The sequence below is a fragment of the Equus asinus genome, chromosome 2 (genome assembly GCF_041296235.1).
Source record: "Equus asinus isolate D_3611 breed Donkey chromosome 2, EquAss-T2T_v2, whole genome shotgun sequence".
Taxonomy (NCBI): domain Eukaryota; kingdom Metazoa; phylum Chordata; class Mammalia; order Perissodactyla; family Equidae; genus Equus; species Equus asinus.
In genome coordinates this window covers 97,770,236-97,791,056 of record NC_091791.1, presented here as the reverse complement: position 1 = coordinate 97,791,056, position 20,821 = coordinate 97,770,236, and the positions used below count along the sequence as shown (strand labels likewise).

General features: G+C 40.0%; 1 protein-coding gene across 3 annotated transcripts in view; it reads left to right on the top strand.

The window, feature by feature from the left end:
• Positions 1-20,821, top strand: part of ADAMTSL3 (ADAMTS like 3) — a 319,874-nt gene that overhangs the window by 70,164 nt on the left and 228,889 nt on the right. The window lies entirely within an intron of this gene.

Genomic DNA, 20,821 nt, shown 5'->3' with positions numbered 1-20,821 from the left:
TGGGGGTCAACTATTAGTGTCAGTTACAAATCCTATATTCATTGTACCCATGAAAAAGTTCAGATTGAGACAGGCTAAATAACTGGACCCAAATCACCATTTCTTGGATGACAGAGTTAGTATATCAACTGAGGTCTATTTCACTAAACCTTCCATTTTTTTTTTCCACTAGCATTAACTTTTATTCATTCATATTAAGTCACCTGAAATGATATGTGTTGCATTGAAATGCTCATTAATGTAAATGTCTGAATGAATCCATTTCAGTGGCTACTCAATATCCCACGTAGTTAATTCAGTTTAATATAGCCTCATGACAACTCCCACAACAAAACAATACTTTGTTTTGTAAATTTTGTCCCATTATTATTTCCACAGTACAGGTTTTTTTAGTTGTCAAGTGTACAAGGTGAAGAAGAAATTTAGTTAGATGGGGGTCATACCAGGAGCCCATGCTCCTGACTCTTATGCAGTAAACCAGGATCACTTTATGAAGGGCATTGAGTAATGTGAATATTTACCATGATAGTTACATGATGAAGCTAGCCTTGGGTGAAAACAGTCCACTTCAGGTTTGAGGTGGTTTCTTAGTTTTTTAAAAAGGGTGGTAAAACAGAAATTTCCTTACTTATCGTCCTGTTGGGATAAATAATTTCCAATAATGTAAGGCAAAGCTTTCTCATGGATTTCCTGAGGGGGAATAAAAGGACTGGAACTTTCTCATAATTTTTCTTTGTTTGGACACCAAGAAAATCCCCAAAGCTAGCAGGAGTGACAGACTAGACTGAGTTTCAAAGGAAGGAAGTGGCCCAGATAATGTGGTCGAGGTGCAATATGGAAATTAAGTCATGTAAGGACGTGTTGGGCTGCCCTCTGCTGCAGGCCTCTGACTCCCTGTCCACTGAGGCCGGTTCTGGCCATTCTGGGGGTTTTCTGCTTCCCTGATCCTCCCCTGGCATCCCGTTCCTGTTTTGCTTTCCTCTGCTGTTCGTCTTTCACTTCCTCTTTCCTCACTTGGAAAGAGTGTTGAAACATTTCATTATTTGGCATCTCGAGGCCGTAGTGGTGGCCCCACTTCGGACTGTTTCTGCCCTGGCAGGAGAAATGGTTTCAGTAAGTTTTTCCATTTCCCATTCGTTAGACTTCCTGTCAGGTACCCAGCCAGATCTGTCCACACGTGTAGAAGAAGGGCGGGATGCTGTGCCTCTTAGCATCTCAGAGCAGCAGCGGAAGTCACCCTTGCTGGAGGACGCTCTCCGAGCTTGGCTTTTAAGATTTCCTCTGGAGCATGAGAAGAGTTCTCATTCCTGTTCACAACATGCTCACATGTCACAGAATTCAAGCTTTGGCTCTAACTGCACGTGGGTTTCTGTTTATTTCTTGTCTACTTTGTAAGAGTTACTATGATCCAGTTTTATTTTAATTAAGGCACACCCACGTCTCCCAAACATCCATTGTTCCCCATGAGAAGGAAACAAAAGGATAGTTTTACTTGGCTGTTCAAGGATGGAGAAGTGGCTCCTGTCTCAGAACTTGGGTCATTCTAGACGGATGAGGGCAGCTTGCGGTGGGGCAGCCAACAGATGTGGCAGACCCAGACTCTCTGGCACCAGAGTGGCAGTTCTCAGCATGTGTCTGCTCAGCATCTTCTGGAGTCTTCCAGGCATGGAAGAGGGATCTTGTACAACATTCCTTATATGTTATTCCCTTTAAACAAAACATTTCTTCTGCTTGCCTTTCGTTCCTCACCTCCTCTCCTTTGTCTGAGAATACAAAAGCAGATTGATTCTCCTTCCTTCTAAAGGGGGTAGTGCATAAAGATATGCTGGTCATTTATTCAATGCTTGCTATAAGGGACCTGTGGGAATAGCAGGACTCTGCTCTCAGGAAACTATAGTCTAGTAGGGGAAGAAGAATGATGAGAAGAAGAATTGTCAATTTGACATTTGTTACGTCTTCATTATCATCAACATTGTCATCATGCATTGATCACTCACTGTGTACATGGCATGGTGGTAGTTGTTGAGGGCATAAACAGGTATAAAACACAGTGGATACTTTTGACTTCATATACCTAGGAAACAATTAATGGTATGGAGTGGTTCATAGTAATGTTAAATAAGTGAAATGATTTATATGTGCTACAGAACTTCCGAAGAGGAGTGGCCTGAGGAGTAGACCTTGAGAGAGAATGGAGGAAGGCGTTTTTTGGTTAGGGAGTGTTACGTGTTGGATTTTCCTGGGAGCAGACTCTGAGAGGAGTTTGACATACAATATTTTCCTTTGGGATCAACATCCATGGAAGGGAGAGAAGGAAGCAGGATGGGCAGAGGGAGCAGTTGAGCTGTAATGCAGAACCAAACACAGCCTCAACCCACCCCCGCAAGGAACTCAGGCAAGTAAAGCCTTTTGAGTTGACCCAAGTTGGACTGAGATGGCCAGACCCAGGTGGAGGGTCTCGACTGCCAAGCTAAAGACTTTGAGAACTTTGTCCTGTGGACATTAGGAATATGCTAAATGGTTTGAGCAGTGGGTGGGTGTGACAGATGTGAAATGATGTTTTAAAGAGATGCATCTGGCTTAGATGTATAAGATAAATAGTGGCAAAAAGTGAAAAGCAGGGAATGGCTGTGGACTAGTAATTCATGAAAGTGAATATTGTGATTAGTGACGAGTCCTGGGTTGCAAGTGGAAATAACTGGGTTCTCCGCCAAGCCCTCTGTCACCAGATTGACTGTGTAGCTTTTCCTCTTGGGCTTCTGTTTTACCATCTGTAAAAATGATAAGACTGAAAGTCCCTCTCAAGCTCTGACAGCTTGTGATTCTATGTTGACATTGTCTGGTCATTTGGGTTGCTCAATTGTGTCCTTGGGGAAGATGTTGAATGTTAGTTTCATGTAAAACTAGACTTCAGGAAGCTTTGGTTTGGATATTTGTGTGTTAATTGGTTCCTCCACACTAATGGCCTTTCAAATCCCCATATTTCCACACAAATTTTGAAGCCAATGGATTATGGATTCAAGCTGAACCAGAATCATGTATCAGCTATTACAAGCCTGAGGGTTTTGTTTCTTAATCAATTACAACATATCCAGTAATTCAACCCAGCTCCACAGAAGACAGAATTTACTTTCCTTATTGCACAGAGATAGAATGTCTTCATCTAAGCTTCTACTTAAATAGTAATGAAAAGAGGATTAACACTGGCAGTAAAGAAATGAGCCAGTTTGAGCCTATACTCATCAAGGACTGGGTCAGATATGTTTCTTTCTCTCTTGTGGATTCGGTGGCATAGCTTGGTGTCATGACCAGAATGAACAGCTAATTTAGAGAAGAACAAATGTAAGACAATAAACAAAGATAAACTCACCAATCAAGATTCTGGCCCCCTTCTCTTTCAAAATGGTTCATAAAGAGATTTTTTGTTTTGGAGAAATTTTAATTTCTTGATTCATTGTCTCAAAACTTGATTTTTTTCTCCAAATACATTTATTATTGAAAGCATGAACTCTATGCATTTATTTGTTCATTAGCTATATTATTAATTCATACAATTATTTAGTAAGTATTTTCATTAAGTGCCTCTTGTGTGTCAGGGACCATGCTAAGTGCTGGAGATACACTGGCAGAGGAAACCAGACCAAATTCCAAATTTGCTGATGCTTACAGTCTAGTCAACGTGACAGACATTAATCAGATAATCACATGGTTTGCTCTGTAATTACAGATTAAAGTCAGCTAAGATTTCCTCTGACCAAGTGACAGTTGAGCTGAGGACTGGATGATGAAAACTCAGTGAACTAAGTTAACTAAGTGAGGTTGGAATGTAGCTTTGAGTCACTGATGAACATAATTTCAAGGTCATTAAAATTTTGGCATTTTCTATTGTTATGGACAAAAGAAAAAACTAATACACTGACTTAACCAAGTGTTGGAGGTCAGCCAGAAGGGTGGAAGCAGAGACAAATTTATAGTGGCCTTGAAATTACATCTCACGTGACAGAGAGAGGGACATGATTCTGCTTGGAACCTTGTTGGCTGCTGCATAAGAGGGGGCCACACCAAACATAAGCCTGTGGGTGTTTGTGCTTTTCTCTGATGTAGATTTTCCCCAACATGTTGGGTTCCTTTCTAAGAAGGTGAGCAGCTATGCCAGGAGATTCACTGTATATGGTATGGAGACTGGTATGAACAGAAAACCGCATGTGGAAGCCTCACTCTTTGAGGCAGCATCTTTAATAACGGGAGAGGACAGACTGCAGCGGTGAGGGTCTCTCTGTGGGATTACTCTCAGTCTTGATTCACTACCTACTCCTCATTTATCACTTAAGCCCAGGTGTAAGGAGTTTGCCCATAGTGTCCAGATCAGAAGTGAGAATTGATCCACCCCACGAGAATACGCCTCACATTTTTGGGCAAACACCAGCCTCGAATGGATGGCTCCTTGTGCAAGGAGTAAAAATCAACAGTAGTAACATAAGAAATGTGAAAAGATTCTGCATTATAACATAAAACTATATCCTAAGGAGGTAAAGAAGGAATATTTAGAAGATAATTTATTGCAGGAAACAAATACATGTTACATAACATTTGCTTGGGCTATTGGTGAAATTGAAGAAAATGGTAAGTGTATGAAAACAACAAAATGAGACGAAAAAAGGGTTTAAAAGTTAAGGAAAGAATGTAAACAAATGATGCAATAGCAGGATTTAGGTAGTGTTAGGAGCAATGGAGAGCAAAATTGGCATTGCAGAAAACTGAATCAATGACATGGAATACAAAGAAATAAAAATGCTGAACAGGAGATGCCCTGTTTTGTTTATACTTACTCTCATTTCTGTTATTTTTGTGTTATTCCTTTATCATGTTCATATTTTTTGGTACAGCCAAATGTTTTTGGTACATTTATTCATTTTTGGTACTTTGCTATACAGACCATATTTTGCTTGAATTAGTTGTCTCTGGTGGTTTTGAAAGTTTAAGTTCTATTATTACTTCTGAAAGGTACATAATGTTATAATCCAATGTTACTGTAATAAAAAAAAGAGAAAAAAATCCTAAAATAAAGTTTGAAATTAAAAAATTCTCACTGGATATTTTCAAGTTAATCAAATACATGATTAAATCAAATAAATGATTGATTTAATGCACAGTTGTATTATGCGTCCATATATATGTGTGTGTATGTATGTATGCACATATACACACATGTAAACTTTCTTTTCCAAAAAATTTTTTGGCTTTGCTTTCAACTTTGACTGTATTTCCAAGAGTTATTTATACCATTGATGTCTAACAGAACTTTCTACAATTATGGAAAGTTTCTATATTTACACTGTCTAGTACAGTGGTCACTAGCCACATGTGTGCATAGCAAGTGCTTAAAATAGGGTAGTGTGAATTTAAGGTCATATTATGACGGCAGACAAAAATCTAACTTATTTGATAGAGATCTCTAGAAGTTACCATACTCCTTTGATTACCCTACATACAACCCACTAGAATTTATGCAAATATTTCCTCCCTTACCTGCAAATTATAGAGACTATTTGCTCACGTGCCCACTGTTGAGGTTTCCTAAACCCTTACTCCTGCAGCAAGATTCAGCTCAAGTGATGCCTTCCCAGGAGGCGCCCTGACTTCCCAGACTGTGGAGGAGTGGTCCTTCCGTGTTCTTTGAGCAGGTAGTACCTCCTTGCAATCATGTGTTTTCCTTTATCTTCCAGCTAGATGAATCTTCTTGAGGATAGTGACTAAACTGGACTTGGTGAATGTTGTTGCATGAGTAAGTGAATTTCAACTCTGCCAAACCTGCAAAATCCCCAGCTAACTCTGGGGAAGACTCAAGGGATCTGAACCCCAGCCGTTGAGCAGTGACCTACACGGGCCGTTGCTCCCAACCAGGGAGACTCTCCTCCATTTTCAGTCAAGGAATTAGGATTTTGCTGTCAGCTCTTCCAGTCTTAGTGCCACCCAGTCTCAGATGTGCAGAATGTCCCCATTTTCTTCTCTTCACCTGGGGTGACATGCCATGCACGGGTGGCCCAGAGCATGCAGACCACCAGCCAATCCCAGAAGGAGAGGCATGAGATAAAAACAACACGCTGGCTTCTTTCATTACTTGCTTTCATAGCTGTCAAATAATATTTCTTGCTGGAGTTTGTTTAAGACCTATGCCCCTAAATTGTGGTCTGGGTAATATTCTTGATGAGTTGTTGGCGCAAAACCTGTGTTTTTCTATGTGAAATGGCTAACCATGGATGGAAGTAAATCACTAAGAAAAGTCAAAGGAGAATTTTTTTAAAACTTGATATCATTAAACTTGAAAATCTGTGCTTATTTTTTTCCTTGGAAAGAAAAGTCCATTGTGGATTGTCAAATATGTGTGCTTTGAATATGGTTTGAGGTGTATTGAAATTAAAAACTTCTTGACTATTTTGTGGTTCTTAATGTAGGGGAAGAAAGTATGTAATCTACATGCACCTGCTCTAAAAAGGTAAGTGGCATTATACATATGCAGGGTACTATTTTGCTCCAATGTGATGAGTGAAATTAAAGCAGTTCGTGTCTTTAAGACTATCTGAAGGTTGAGGATTTTTATGATGCTTGGTTGTTGTATTGGTTTAGAAAAGAGTTTTTTTCACTTTAACCAATATAAGTCATTATGAGAGTAAAGAATCTTGTGTGGACATGCATCCTTCTAGAATGAATTCCTCAACCTCACCACTGTTGACATTTTTGGTCAGATAACTCTTTATTATGGTGGGGCTGTCCTGGGCACTGTAGGATGTTTAGCAGCATCCCTGGCCTCTACCCATTGGATGCTGGTAGCAACTGCCTTGCCCCAGTTCCAACACCCAAAATGTCTCTAGACATTGCCAGATGTTTCCAGGGGACAAAACTGCCCAATTAAGAAGCATCGTTCTAGCATATTTGTTGCAATGTGTGGGGCTGGAAGTTAATAATCTGTAGCATCTGACTACAGGTTTTGTTAGATCAGTCCTGAGATGCCCTGAGGCAGTTTCCATAAATCCTGCTTACAGGAACTACAGGAATGCCAGCCACCAATACAGGCATCCTGGCAAGCATTCCCCAGAGACCCTGAATTGCCCTGGGTTTTGAAGCCACAGTAGAGACTTCTCTGGACACAGGTTGGATTTATTTATCAGAATAATTAACATTTAAAAAAATTTTACCCTCGTTATTTAAAAAATCCAGCAGTGGGGCCAGCCCCATGGCCGAGTGGTTAAGTTTGTACGCTCTGCTTTGGCGGCCCAGGGTTTCAGTGGTTCGGATCCTGGGCACAGACATGGCACCACTCATCAGGCCATGCTGAGGCGGCGTCCCACATGCCGCAACCAGAAGGACCTGCAACTAGAATATACAACTATGTACTGGGGAGCTTTAGGGAGAAGAAGAAGAAGAAAAAGAAGATTGCCAACAGTTGTTAGCTCAGGTGCCAATCTTTAGAAAAAACCAAAAATCCAGCAGTATAGAAAAGTACAAAGAAAACTACAGATCACTCCCATATCCCACTTTCTGGAAATAACTGGTGTCTATATTGGGTAAATAGCATTTCTGGGCATTTTTACACAAACATACAAATATGATTTTACATAGGATAAATAAATTGATATATTCTATAAAATTGCTTGCCATTTTACAAGTAATAATTTAAGAATTTCACAGGTGTTGAAAAAGGAAGTTAAACTAAAGGACCTGCTAAACTTGGGATGAATGTTCCTTCACAGAAGAATAAATTATTTCTTCAAAGATATCTCTAAGAATATGAGAAAAGATTATGAAAAATATTAGGAGGTTTGAGCTATTTTAAAATTTTATGTTTAAATTTTAGTCAATATTACTTGACTTCCTTACAACTTTTCTCCATTCACCTCCTCCCAATATTTATTATGTTACTATATATACTAATTTAATATAGTACTTGTTCTGTTCTACAACCTTAATTTTCCTGTTGTTTATTTATGGTTCGATATATATATATTTTTTTTTGGTGAGGAAGAGTATTCCTGAGCTAACATCTGTGGCAGTCTTCCTCTATTTTGTATGTGGGACACAGCATGGCTTGATGAGCGATGCACCTAGGATCTGGACCCGTGAACCTGGATCTGCCAGAGTGGAGCACACAAACTTAACCACTATGCCACCAGGTTGACCCTGGTTCAATGTTTAAATGGATTAAAAACTCAGCACAAGTCCTTTTATATGACTTCTACAATCCTGTGTTTTAAAATTTTGAATCATCTCTTGGTTTGTTTGATTTCATTAACTTTTTAAAGAAAGACTCCTTTTCCTGAGGTTTTTTTCCACATTTGAAAATGTTTGGGTTGCCTTTATTCTTTTCATTTTATTGTAGTAAAATTTACTTGACATAAAATTTACCATTTTATCCATTTTTAAGTGTACAGTTCAGTGACATTAAGTACATTTGCATTGTTGTACAACTGTCACAACCATCCATCCCCAGAGCTTTTCTTATCCTGCAAACTAAAACTCTGTATCCATCGAACAATAGCTCCCCACACCCGTCTCCTCTCAGCCCCTGGCAGCCACCATTCCACTTTCTGTCTCTGTGAATGTGGCTACTGTAGGTACTTAGGTGGAATCATAAAGTATTTGCCTTTTTTTTCTGGCTTATTTCACTGAGTATAATGGTCTTCAAGCCTTCTCCATATTGTAGCATGTATGAGAATTTCATTTCTTTTGAAGCTGAATAATATTCCATTGCATTCATGTACACCACATTTTGTTTATCCATTCATCTATTGATAGCATTTGGGTTATTTCCACCTTTTGGCTATTTTGAATAGTGCTGCTATGAACATGAGTGTACAAAAATATCTGTTCAAGTTCCTGCTTTCATTTCCTTCTTTTGGGTATATACCCAGAATGGAATTGATGGATAATATGGTAATTCTGTTTCATTTTTTTGGAAACTGCCAGATTGTTTTCCACAGTAGTTGCACCATTTTGCACTCCCACCAAGAGTGGCAGGTGTTCCACTCACTCCACATCCTCCCCAACACTTGTCTTTTTGACTTTGTTTTTTATAGTCATCCTAATGGGTGTGAAGTATTATCTTGTGGTTTTCACTTGCATTTCACTAGTGATTAGTGTTGTTGGGCATCTTTTCACGTGCTTCTTGGCCATCTGTGTGTCTCCTTTGGAGATGTGTGTGTTTAAGTCCTTTGCCCAATTTTTAATTCGGCTCTTTCCTTTTTGGTTGTTGAATTGTTCTTTATCTATTCTGGATATTAATCCCCCATATATCATTTGTAAATATTTCCTCCCTTTCTGTGGATTACCTTTTCACTCTGTTAATAGTGTCATTTGATGCACAAAATTTTAAATTTTGATGAAGCGCCTTTGTTTTCGAGCAGGTCTTGGCTAAGTGTAATATAATATTTGGGATCATCCTTTCTTCTAGCATTTTGTAGGTGTTGGGCTTCCCTGTCTGCTGACGTTAAACGTCCCTGTGGAGAAGGCAGACTTTTCTCCTTGCAGATGACTTGCAGGTGACTGCTTGAACGCCTCAGTTATTCTCCCTATCCACATCTGCCAAGGAGTGCCTTTTTTTTTTTATTGTTTTAACTAGAAAAAAAGTAAAAAGAAGAATGTAGAGACTGGTATGACAGATTCATGTATACCCACCACCCGGAAGTAACCAATGCTAATATTTTATCCTATTTGGGTCACAGTATTTTACATGCATAGGTTAAGAAGTTTCTCGGGTTGGGTTCTGAGGCAGGAGAGGAGCTGAGGTGAGGCTTCATGTCCAAGTGATTTATTCAGGAAGGACTTCCAGGGGAACTCCAGTACAGGAGTGGGAGAGGCAAGATGGGGAAGGCGTGCAGCCAAGGTGGGGTTTCAGGGCACGCCCCAGCCTCTGCCTCATCCTGCGGGGAGCTCTGGAGGGTAAATTACTCTGCAGTCAGTCCTGCCTCCAGGCTACGGGACTGGCCTGCCTCTAAATTTTGAAACATATGAGCACAAAGATATTATCTTTCATCCTGTTATCATTTTAGTGCCTGTGGAATCTGTAGTGATGCTCCACATTTCATTCTTGGAACTGATTTTTAGTGACTTTTCTCTCTCGTTTTTATTTAATCATCTTGCCAAAGAATCTACCAATTTTATTAATCTTTATAATGAACCAGATTTTGGATTTGTTGATTCTCTTTCTTATATTTTGCTTTCCTACTTCATAATTTCTATTTTGATCTTTATCATTTTCCTTCTATTTTCTTTGGGTTTCACTTGCTGCCACTTTTCTAATATCTTGAAGTAAGATCATTGACTTTTTTCAACTTTCTTCTTTTCAAATATGTATATTTAGAACTATGAATTGCCTTCTACGCACAGCTTTAGCTGTTTCCCCCAAGTTTTGATATGTAATATATTCACCTTAATTTGTTAAGAATATTTTCTAATTTTCATGGTGATTTCTTTTTTGACTCATAGGTTATTTAAGAGACTAGCTCTTAATTTCCAAATTTTTGGCAACTTTTTGGTTTTCTTTTTTTATTGATATTTAGTTTATTTGATTTGTGGGCAGAGAAAATACTTGTATGATTTCAATTCTTTGAATTCTTGAGATCTGCTATATGGCCCAGCTTATGATAAATTTTTACGAACATTTTATAAATACAAAGAATGTATATTCTGTAGTGGTTGGGATTAGCCTTCTACACATGTAGATTCATTCAGTTTGTAGTTGATTCATTTCAATATCCTGTACCATTATTGATCTGTTGTCTGTTTAGAAGTTAATAACAGAGTTTTAAAAAGATCTCCTGTTATGATTGTGGATTTTTCTATTTCCCCTTATAGTTCTGTGAGTTTTTGCTTTATATATTTTGAGGCTGTGTTAAGAGGTACATCCACTTTTAGATGTTTTCTTCTGTCCTGGTTAATTCAAATTTCCAACAGCACGAAGCATCTCTCTTTGTCTCTTCATCTTAAAGTCTACTTTGTCTGATTAGTGTAACTAAACTAGATTTATTTTTGTTGGTAGTCTTATGGTATCTTTTTTTTTTTCAATCTTTTATTTGCAATCTCTGTGGTCATCATATTTAAGAAATGTCTCTTTTAAATAGAACATGATTGAATTTTCAAAATTCATCCTGATAATCTTTGTCTTTTAATTGGCACATTTATTCTGTTTGGATTTAATGCAATTATTGATATATTTCCATTTCAATTTTTCATTTTACTGTATGCTTTTCAAATTTTTCCATATTTCTATGTTTTTCTTCCTCTCCATTTTTGCTTTCTTTTGGATTGATTGACTATGTTGTCTTATTATACCTTTTCCCATCTATTAGTTTGGAAGTTATACACTCTTCTTTAGTCTTTTGGGGGTAACAGTAGAGATCAAAATCATCAAAAACACTGGAGATCAAGATCATCCTTGACTTATCAAAGTCAAATATTAATTGGTCCTATTACCCTCTTCTAGACGATGCAAGGATCTTAGGATAATTGAATCCCATTTATCACTCTTCTGACTCATTGTTGTCAGGTACCTTAATTCCATATAAATGTTTTAAACTCCACAGGCCATTATAATTGCTGTTTTATACAGCTGCTCTTCATTTAGATTTACTGACATGTTTACCATTCTTATTTTTGCTCTTCATTTTTTCCTGCATCTGCAAGCTTCCTTTAACCCTCAAAACACCTTTTAATATTTCCTTTAAGACTGGTCTGCAAATCATTAATTCTCCCTATTTCTGTTTTTCTGAAACTATCTTTATTTTGCTCCCCTTCATGGAGGGTACTTTTGCTTTTCTCCTTGTTCTCAGTGGGGCCATTGATCCCTATTACCTAACCCACCCTCATTCTCCATCAGACTTTTAAATTTGGCAACATTTAGTTTTCTTTTCTGTTCAATCTTACTTGGTATTGTGTTACACATGCCTCATGATGACTTACCCAAATATCATAGATAATTTCCTAGTAAATCTTTTTTCATGTAAGTATCTTTATGATTAGGAATTTCTTTGTAACAAAAAATCAAATCAAAACAAAACAAAACCCTCATTGTATTTGGGCACTTTTATGTCCTTTGCTGTGATAGGAGAGGACCTGATTATGGTTCTTTTCTAACTTGTCTAGTAGCTATGAAGATTGCACTCATGGGGGAAAAATAACCTAGATGTTCTCATGCATGATATAGGATTGTGTGGGGTGGTTATGGAGAGGTGGCCATGTGGTCCCTGGAATGGGCTATCCCGTGTGCTAGTGCCAGCATAGGTATGTTCCAGAACATGATTGTCTATACTCTGGGAATTTTTATTTGTGCTCATTAGATACTCTAATATCTTATATCTGAAATAGCCCAGTGACAAGTCCATGGGTACAAAGGGAGTAGAGTTTAGACACTGGCACCATGAAATCACTTCTTAAACACTGCTTCTGTGTGCACATATTGTCTCAGTGTCCAGTGAAGATGACAAAGTGCACTTTGTTTTATTTTATTTTTGCTGAGCAAGATTACCCCTGGGCTAAAAGCTATGCCAGTTTTCCTCCACTTTATGTGTGGGTCGCCACCACAGCATGGCTGATGACTGGTGTAGGTCCTCACCTGGGATCTGAACCTGTGGACCTGGGCCCCTGAAGCAGAGCACACCAATCTTAACCACTTGGCAATGGGGCCGGCCCCTGTTTTATTTTATTTTTAAGTTACACATTGTGCCTGTATTTCTTACTTTCTGAAACATAATACTGTTCTCCAACAAGACTGTGAAGAATCTAACATCAGTTGTAAATTCACTTGCCTACTCATTACTTTCAAACCAATAGTCATTCATCATGAACAAGCTCCCAGTTTGGCCCCCAGGGGCCAGGCGGGTAACGCGAATCCACATAGTGGCCGATGGGGACTGTGCAAATTGGAGGGCACATGCCCCTTAAAAATGGGGGGCCATGCTTGTGTTTAAATATTGCCATGCTGGGATGTGGGTCTATATCGATTTCCTATTTTCTTTTCCCAAGAAGTCAAAAATCTAGATTTTTATGTGAAATCTCCATATTTTTAAACATTAGCAAATAATTCCTTTTTTTCTTTTTTGGTAGAATATACAATTATAGTTAAATAAATCTGACCCACAGGCCAGATATCTCCTGCGGACCACCAGTTAGTTCTCTTTATCATAGCCGTTATCTAGGGCACTGCAGTATATACACATCTCAAATCATGATGTTATGCACCTGAAACTAATATAATGTTATATATCAATTATATCTCAATAAGAATAAATTAAAAAACAAAGGAAAAACAACCACAGCCATGTGTTTGCTCCCCTTTCCAGACCCTGGTAGTATCTAGCCGGGGCCCTGGTCTCTTGCACACCCTATGCATGCGGTGGCCTTCCAGCTGTGCTCTTATTTGTGGCTCTCCTCCCTCACTCCTTCCCCACGCTCCTGCCAGAGTGATTTTTCCAAAATACTGTTTGCCAAAGTCACTCCTCTGCTTAAAAATATTCCTGTGAGTCAATAAATCACTGTGCTGGAAAGCTTCCTTTCACCCTCCAGATCCCCTTTCCACCGCTCCCCACCCTGTGCTGCCCCCACCCAGGAGGCTGACCTGTAGGGACCGCCTCACTGGTCTCCTTTGCCCTCTGACTTCTGCTTGGGTTCAGCCAATGGTGAGCACTGCAGGGGATCGGAGAGAGGGAGGGGAGAAGTGTTTTTATTTCCCCAGCCCTCACCTTTTGGGGTCACTGTGGACTGTGATTCTTGACCAAAGGCCCTATCTCTTGTCCGGCAGCCCTTTGCACAGCCTCTGCCTGCCCTTGCCCCATCTTGCATGCAGGGCCCCGGGTAGATAATGCGAATCATCTGATTCACAGAGCCTGCCTGGTATCCGCTCCAGGGTGCTGCCCCAGCCCTTGTAAATTCCTGTACCCTGTCCACACCTTAGTACATAGCGTGCTTTCAAAATGCTTCTCAAATTATCCCCAGCTGAATCTGCCTTCTGTTTCCCCCTGGGACTGAGTTCTCCCACTGAATGCAATGGACTGGACTGCTGCGTCCAGAAGGCCTGCCTCACTCTGAGAAGTCTAGAGATGTTTAGTTGGTGTTCCTTCATCTTGACTCAGAGAAGATCTGGTCGCCATGATTTGGAAACTCTTCCTAGCATTTGTGGGAGTGTTTCTTTTTTTTATTATTTCTTTTTATTTTTACTAGAACAAGAGGTTCAATGAACCTTCAATCCAGGAGTTTAAGAGGGAGGATGACTGGAATGTGTTGATGGGGAGACAGCATAGTACATGACCAGGTCAGTTCACACCAGGCTAACTAGGGGAGGGAAAGAAATGAGGTGAGGGGTCACAGAACCGGGCCAGCCTCCCAGGTGGTGGGCTGGCAGGAAAAACCCAGGGAGCAAGATGCTTTCTCAGAAGCTCTCCTGGCCTGTCCTGACCTTAGGCTCAGGGAAGCAGGGCTGGCTCTGCCTCTCCATTTACTGGTCCCCTGTACGCAGAGATGCATCCTTGGTCAGGATTGTTTTAGGGACAAATGACGGGAGCCTAGTAGGAGAGGGTCTTAGTATGGCTTTGGAGTTTAGCGTGGGAAGCAGGACTTGAATATGTGTTTGTGATTGGGGAATAATGAGAAATATGGTGTGTTTGGAGTATGGGATGTGGTGTGAGCTGGAGCTGCAGGAAATGGTGCTGGAGAATGAGGCATGGAGAGCCTGAGACGGGACATGTGTCCTGAGGAATTGCTGACGGGCTTTGGGAAGGTGGTAAAATAATCAGGGCCACACTGGGCAGGATGGACTAAAGAAGGGAGAGCTGAGATACGGGGTATGGAGCATCTCTCAATAGTGCCTAACACATGGCTTTCGATATATTAGTTCTAGTTGAACTGAATTGTTGAGCCTGTGTGACAGCTCAAGTGACATTTTTATGTCATTTTCCCAATCCATATTTTTTAAAACTTTTGTTGTTAAAGACCTTAAGTTAGTTATTAACCTGAAAGAATGTGTTTACTGTTAACAAAATCTGGGTCATTTGTGATCTCCTTAAATAACCTTTGAGGTAACATTGGAGCGAACGTTTATTTGATGTCTGGGAAGTACTATCCCAGTGGAACTTCTTTTATTTTGGGTTGTTTTTAATGTGGAGCTGTTAATATAGCATTTCCAATAAGTGACCTTATATGTGAAATCTGTATTTAATTACTAACGTTTTTGCAAGACTAGTAGAACTGTGCTATTCATTATAAGTCACAGATTTAAGAACTCGTCAGGAAAATATTTTATGATTTGATTTATGTTTGGGGATCCAAGAAAGGCAGGAAGACCTTGAGTCTTTATGAAATTGTGAACACACTTATTCCTACAATATTCTTGGCTTTTGCCAGTTCTATTATATAATGAGTAAACAATATCTTTTTTGAATTTTTCATCCAAAATATTCCCCAGCTAGAACTTGACTTAGGAAAATATGATTTCCTAAGAGATCTTTAAGCCTGATATTTCTAACCAAGCAGCACAAAGTGCATTTTGCTTCTCTGCATGTGTTTTCATAGGTTTCCCCTCAGTGTTTTTCTCCCCTTTTAAAAAAAGAACTTTTATTGGGTGTTTTATTGCATAAACTATACATGTTCATAGTATAAAATTGGGAAATATAGATAAGCAAAAAGAAGAATGCAGAAAAGTACTGTAATTCCATTGCAATTAGGAAATAGAAATGAGCCAAAAGTAAGAACTCACTTGCAATCCCACTACATGAGAGAAGTTGACAGGGATGTGTGGGGCTTTGTCCCTACTTCCAGCAGAATTGGTGGTAGAAATTGCTTCTGCCTCAGTGTCTCCTTGCCCTGGGTCCCTTGTGTCTGCTGCTCTCAATGACCGAGGGCTGATTCCGCCTCACCCCGTCCCTCCAGCCTCTCTCACCTGCTGCTCACTGTCTTGAGCGTTCAGTCCTTGTTTGTCCTCCCAGGGCACCAAGCTTTGAGCTCTGCCAGACCTTGGAATAGGATGGTTTGAGAAAATTAACAGTCGCATCTGGGTCTGTGACTGTTGGTCAAGAACATGTATTCCTCATGAAATAACCTAGATAAAATCAAATACTTTTGAAAAACAGAAGTGTAGCTCTGTTTGCAGTATAGAGGGGAAAAAAAAGTAAAAGACTTCATTGAGATATCGAAAGAATGTTGTGGTCAGGCGAATCGCAGTAGCAGATGTCTTTGGTCCAAGATGCGAAATGCTGACTGTGAGTGATGATAGCGCAGCTGCTGCATTTGACTGGATTTCTGGTCGTGAAGTGCAATGGAGCATCACGGAGAAAAATGTAGGCTTTGTCTGGGGTCAGACAGAAAGGGGTCTACCTGGGCTCCTCCACACCTTGGGCATGTGCTGCTGGAAGCCATAGTTGTTGACCTATAACATGGGGTTGGTAATATCCACCTGCAGGGTCTGTCGAGAAGGTTGGAAAGCACATAGAAAAAGTCCTGGCAGGCAGTGCTCACTCTGTGCTTACCTAGTAGCTGCTTTATGCAGGACCAGTTCTTCACCTCTTCCTCCTTGCTCTCCTCCAGTCTGGGCCAAGGCAGAGTCAGAGAAAGACATGACGTCGGTTGACCCAGACTTGGGGGAAACAAATCTATAGATTGTTGCCTCTTCGGGGTTACCATCAGGCCAAACGTCAGGCTGGTCTCAGTCCGCCATGTTTTATTGTCACTGCAGTTCAGAGCTGGGACCAGCCAAAGTGGGGCTGCTGAGTACCTCTTCTCCCAGGAGACTCACCACCACCACACACCCAAGAATACAGACCCCACTGTGCCTGATCCAGCTCCTCCAAATGGCAGGTTCCTTTCCTCCCCACAGCTCTTTCTGCCTCCTAACGCTTGATGACGGTGAATGGTACTATTTCATATTTTTATGGTAACATTAAACTATGCTCACAGATCCCAAGTCTGATTAGTTGGCTGCTTCCTTGGCATTATGGTCTGCTTACTATTTTAAAAGAGCAGAAATATGCATTCATGGAATGCTGTAAGATTAGGGAGCTATGTCCAGCACATTTATCGGACTTGGGCGGAGCATGGAAGCCACAAAGCTGAGCAAAGTGACTCGTAGATGGGGTGACAGGATCAGGGTTCAAACAGGTCTCAGTGGGCTGGATTCTGGGCCAAAACCAACAAGAGGAAATTCTGTAATGATTAAGGTTAAGTCTTGCGTGAGTAAAACCGGGAGAGATCTGGCTCTAGTGTCATTCTTTTGAAAAAGACATTATTTTGAAGAACTACAATCGCTTACCCTTATTGAGACATTCTCTTATTACATTTATTGAGATCCTTTGTTATTTGCTTTGTATGTGTTGTTTTATTTAAATCCTGTTAGGGTAAAGATTATCATCTCCGTTTTATAGATGAGTTTTAGAAAAGTTAAGAAACTTATGCAGAGCCACACAGCTTTTAACCAATATGTGATGCTGCTTCCTAATGAGAGCCAATAAATGGTGTGACTGAAACAGGAAGGAAGGAGGGAAGAAAGGAGGAAGAAAAGGAGGGAAGGAAAGAGGGAGGGAGGGAAGGGAAGAGGGAAGGAGGGAAGGAAAGAGGGAGGGAGGGAGGGAAGGAAGGGGGAGAAGAAGAAAACTTTGATTTCATCAAAAGAAACCTGGATCAGAGGTGCAATGTGTGGTCTATGTTATTCTCAGATACAATGTTATATTCTGGACACTACATTTTAAGATTAAAAACATGCGAACTTAAGTGTGTGCAGAGACAGACAACATTTGTAAAAGAGCTGGGACAATTGAAGGCAGCAGATCGTCCGAGAAAGGTTCTTCTGTCGAAGAGTATGGAGATTCACCGTCCACCGCTCTCAAAGGGTGTCGCTTCCAGGCAAGCGGGTTCTTTTGCAGTAGAGGGAAGAACACACAACATAAATGTTCAGAACTGACCCTGGTGGCGCTTTATTCTGCTCCAATGGAGGTCTTTTCTGAATGTTTGTGTTGTCATCATGCTGCTGGCTGCAGAGGGAAAAGATGAGAACTGGATAGAAATCTGGGATGTTATTGCTACTCTTTTTTTTTAAATTTTTATTTTTTTAAAGATTGGCACCTGAGCTAACATATGTTGCCAATCTTCTTCTCCCCAAAGCCCACCAGTACATAGCTGTATATTCTAGTTGTAGGTTCTTCTAGTTGTGGCATGTGGGATGCCGCCTCAGCATGGCCTGATGAGCGATGCCATGTCCGTGCCCAGGATCTGAACGGGCGAGACCCTGGGAGCGCACAAACTCAACCACTCGGCCACGGGGCCAGCCCCTATTGCTACTCTTTGAATAAAGAAGAATACATGAGAAAGACACGGGGACCGGCTTGTAGGAGATGGCATTGGGGTTTCAAAGCAAAATCCAACCATCTCCATGGCCAAGAAGAGGAGAAAACTGGAGCGCCCTCTTGAGATGTCATTTTTCTCTCTGTTTTCTTAGGGGAAAAATATCCTAACTGATCCCAACCAGAGAAACCAAATGCTTGCGTTTATAACATGCCTATTTTAGTTATTTTAGAATCAAGATTCTTTTTTGTTTTTTTGTAAGGAAAGGTGGAGAAGTTATGGAAAGAAACCTGACTCTAACTATAAACTGAACAGATGGGATAGTGGGAATAAAAACAAATAAAAAAATATTGCAAAGAACTCTCAACTTTCATTTTAAAATATATATGATGATGTTTTTCAACTTTTCACATTCAGCCTATCAGTATATCAAGTGACAAAATGAAAAATCAATTTCAGCTGTGTATATTTTAAACGTTTACCTAAATGATTTGGACTTACCAACCTAGAAGTCCAGATGAATGTATTAAACTGCTTATTGTATTTTTTATGAATTAAAACTTTATTTTATATTATGGTATGGACAGGACACAGTTATATCTGGTGACGTTTACTGTAGAAAATTGAACCGAACAGTGGTCTAATTAGAACAGTAAATAGTATGGGTTTAATTAGCCATTATTCTTGATGACAGATTTGATCAGTTGCCAGATATTTATCCTTTCCTTTCTCTTGACTGTTCCTGAAATATTGCCTCCAGGAGGGTTGCTTACTGGGCTATAAATAGGGAGCTTGGCAGGAAGCCATGAAACCCACTGGCCAGTGAGACCTGGGTGAAAATTATTGGAAAAACCCCTCCTTGCTTCCAGTCATTATTTCTTCATTTCACTTTTGAAGGTCCTTTCTACAGATCTCTCTCTTAATTTAATTTCTTTTGGTTGCATGAGGTAACTTGGCCTAAGGGCTTAAGGAAACCTGTGCAATATCTAGTTCAGTCACATGGTGCCGTTTATTAGTATGTCAGGGTTTCCTTCATAAACCCTGCCATTCCCCACTTAGAACCTACCTATTAAGTTCTGTCTGACTTGACTTTTCTGTGCGTCCACGGGAGGTGGTTTTTGTTTGTTTGTTTGCTTGCTTGTTTTTAATGAAATCATGAAAGTTTTGGCTTGAAAAACAAACTTTACAAAATGCAGAGAAACAAAAACAAGAGAAGTTAAAATTGTGTGGTATCCCCACCCAGAGGGCGGCCCCGCTAACATTTTAATGAGCCGCGCCCGCCTCTCCATCCACAGCCGCGTTGTTCACCTGCAGTAAAAACGGTGGAGGCTGATACTGTTCCCTAAGGATTGCCTTCCACCCCAAAGATATTTTTTTTAAATTTTTTAAATTTTTTTCATTTTTTCCTTTTTCTCCCCAAAGCACCCCCGGTACATAGTTGTATATTCTTCGTTGTGGGTCCTTCTAGTTGTGGTATGTGGGACGCTGCCTCAGCGTGGTTTGATGAGCAGTGTCAAGTCGGCGCCCAGGATTGGAACCAACGAAACACTGGGCCGCCTGCAGCGGAGCGCGCGAACTTAACCACGCGGCCACAGGGCCAGCCCCCACCCCAAAGATATTTTTTAAAAAAGAAGTTTCAAAAGCCATAAAAGTTCAGATAAAACTAACATCCATTCACAGCACCAACTGGCTTCATTGAGTTTGACTTTTTGTCATATTTGCTTCAGATCTTTCACGGGGATGGGCATTCCATTGGCATCCCATTGTGTTTTTCCCCGACAATGCTCACTCCTGCTCCCACGTCCTCCATTCTTAGAGGCAGCTCGGTGTGTTTTCACCCAGCTCCTATGTTTGTACATTTTTGTGTATATATTCATATACCTACATCTTTATCTATAGGCAAAGAGACACAAATGCCAAGTGTGTTTTTATTTTAATGTAACCAAATCTATCAGTCTTTTCCTTTATAGTTTCTATCTTCACATATCCAGGACAGTCTTTCCTGTATCAAGTCGATATGACTATTAATCTATAATTTTTCTGGTATTTTATGGTTTTAGTATTTTAATATAAATTTCTACTATATCTGGAATTCATTTTGGTGTATTTTGTGAAGAAGTTATCTGTGACTTTTTCTTTTAATCACTCATCACATTGACTTGTGGTCCTATACTACGTCCTTCTACTTGAGTCGTTTCTGGACTCTTCTTTTTAAAAATTTAATAGCTCTGACTGCTATCGCTATGCCAATTCTATACTCTTTTAATTGAGGCAATTTCCCTTGCATTTCCCTTCTTTGACAGATTTTTTTCCTTGGCTTGTGTAGACATTTACTCCACCAGATGAACTTTAGAATCATTTCCTTAGGTTCCAAAAAGGTTCCCTTTGGGATTTTGATTGGAGTTGCTATAAATTTATAGATTAATTTGGAGAGAATAGCATTTTACAGTGTTGAGTCTACTCAATTAGGACTATGATATGTTTCTTCATTGATTCAAGTCTA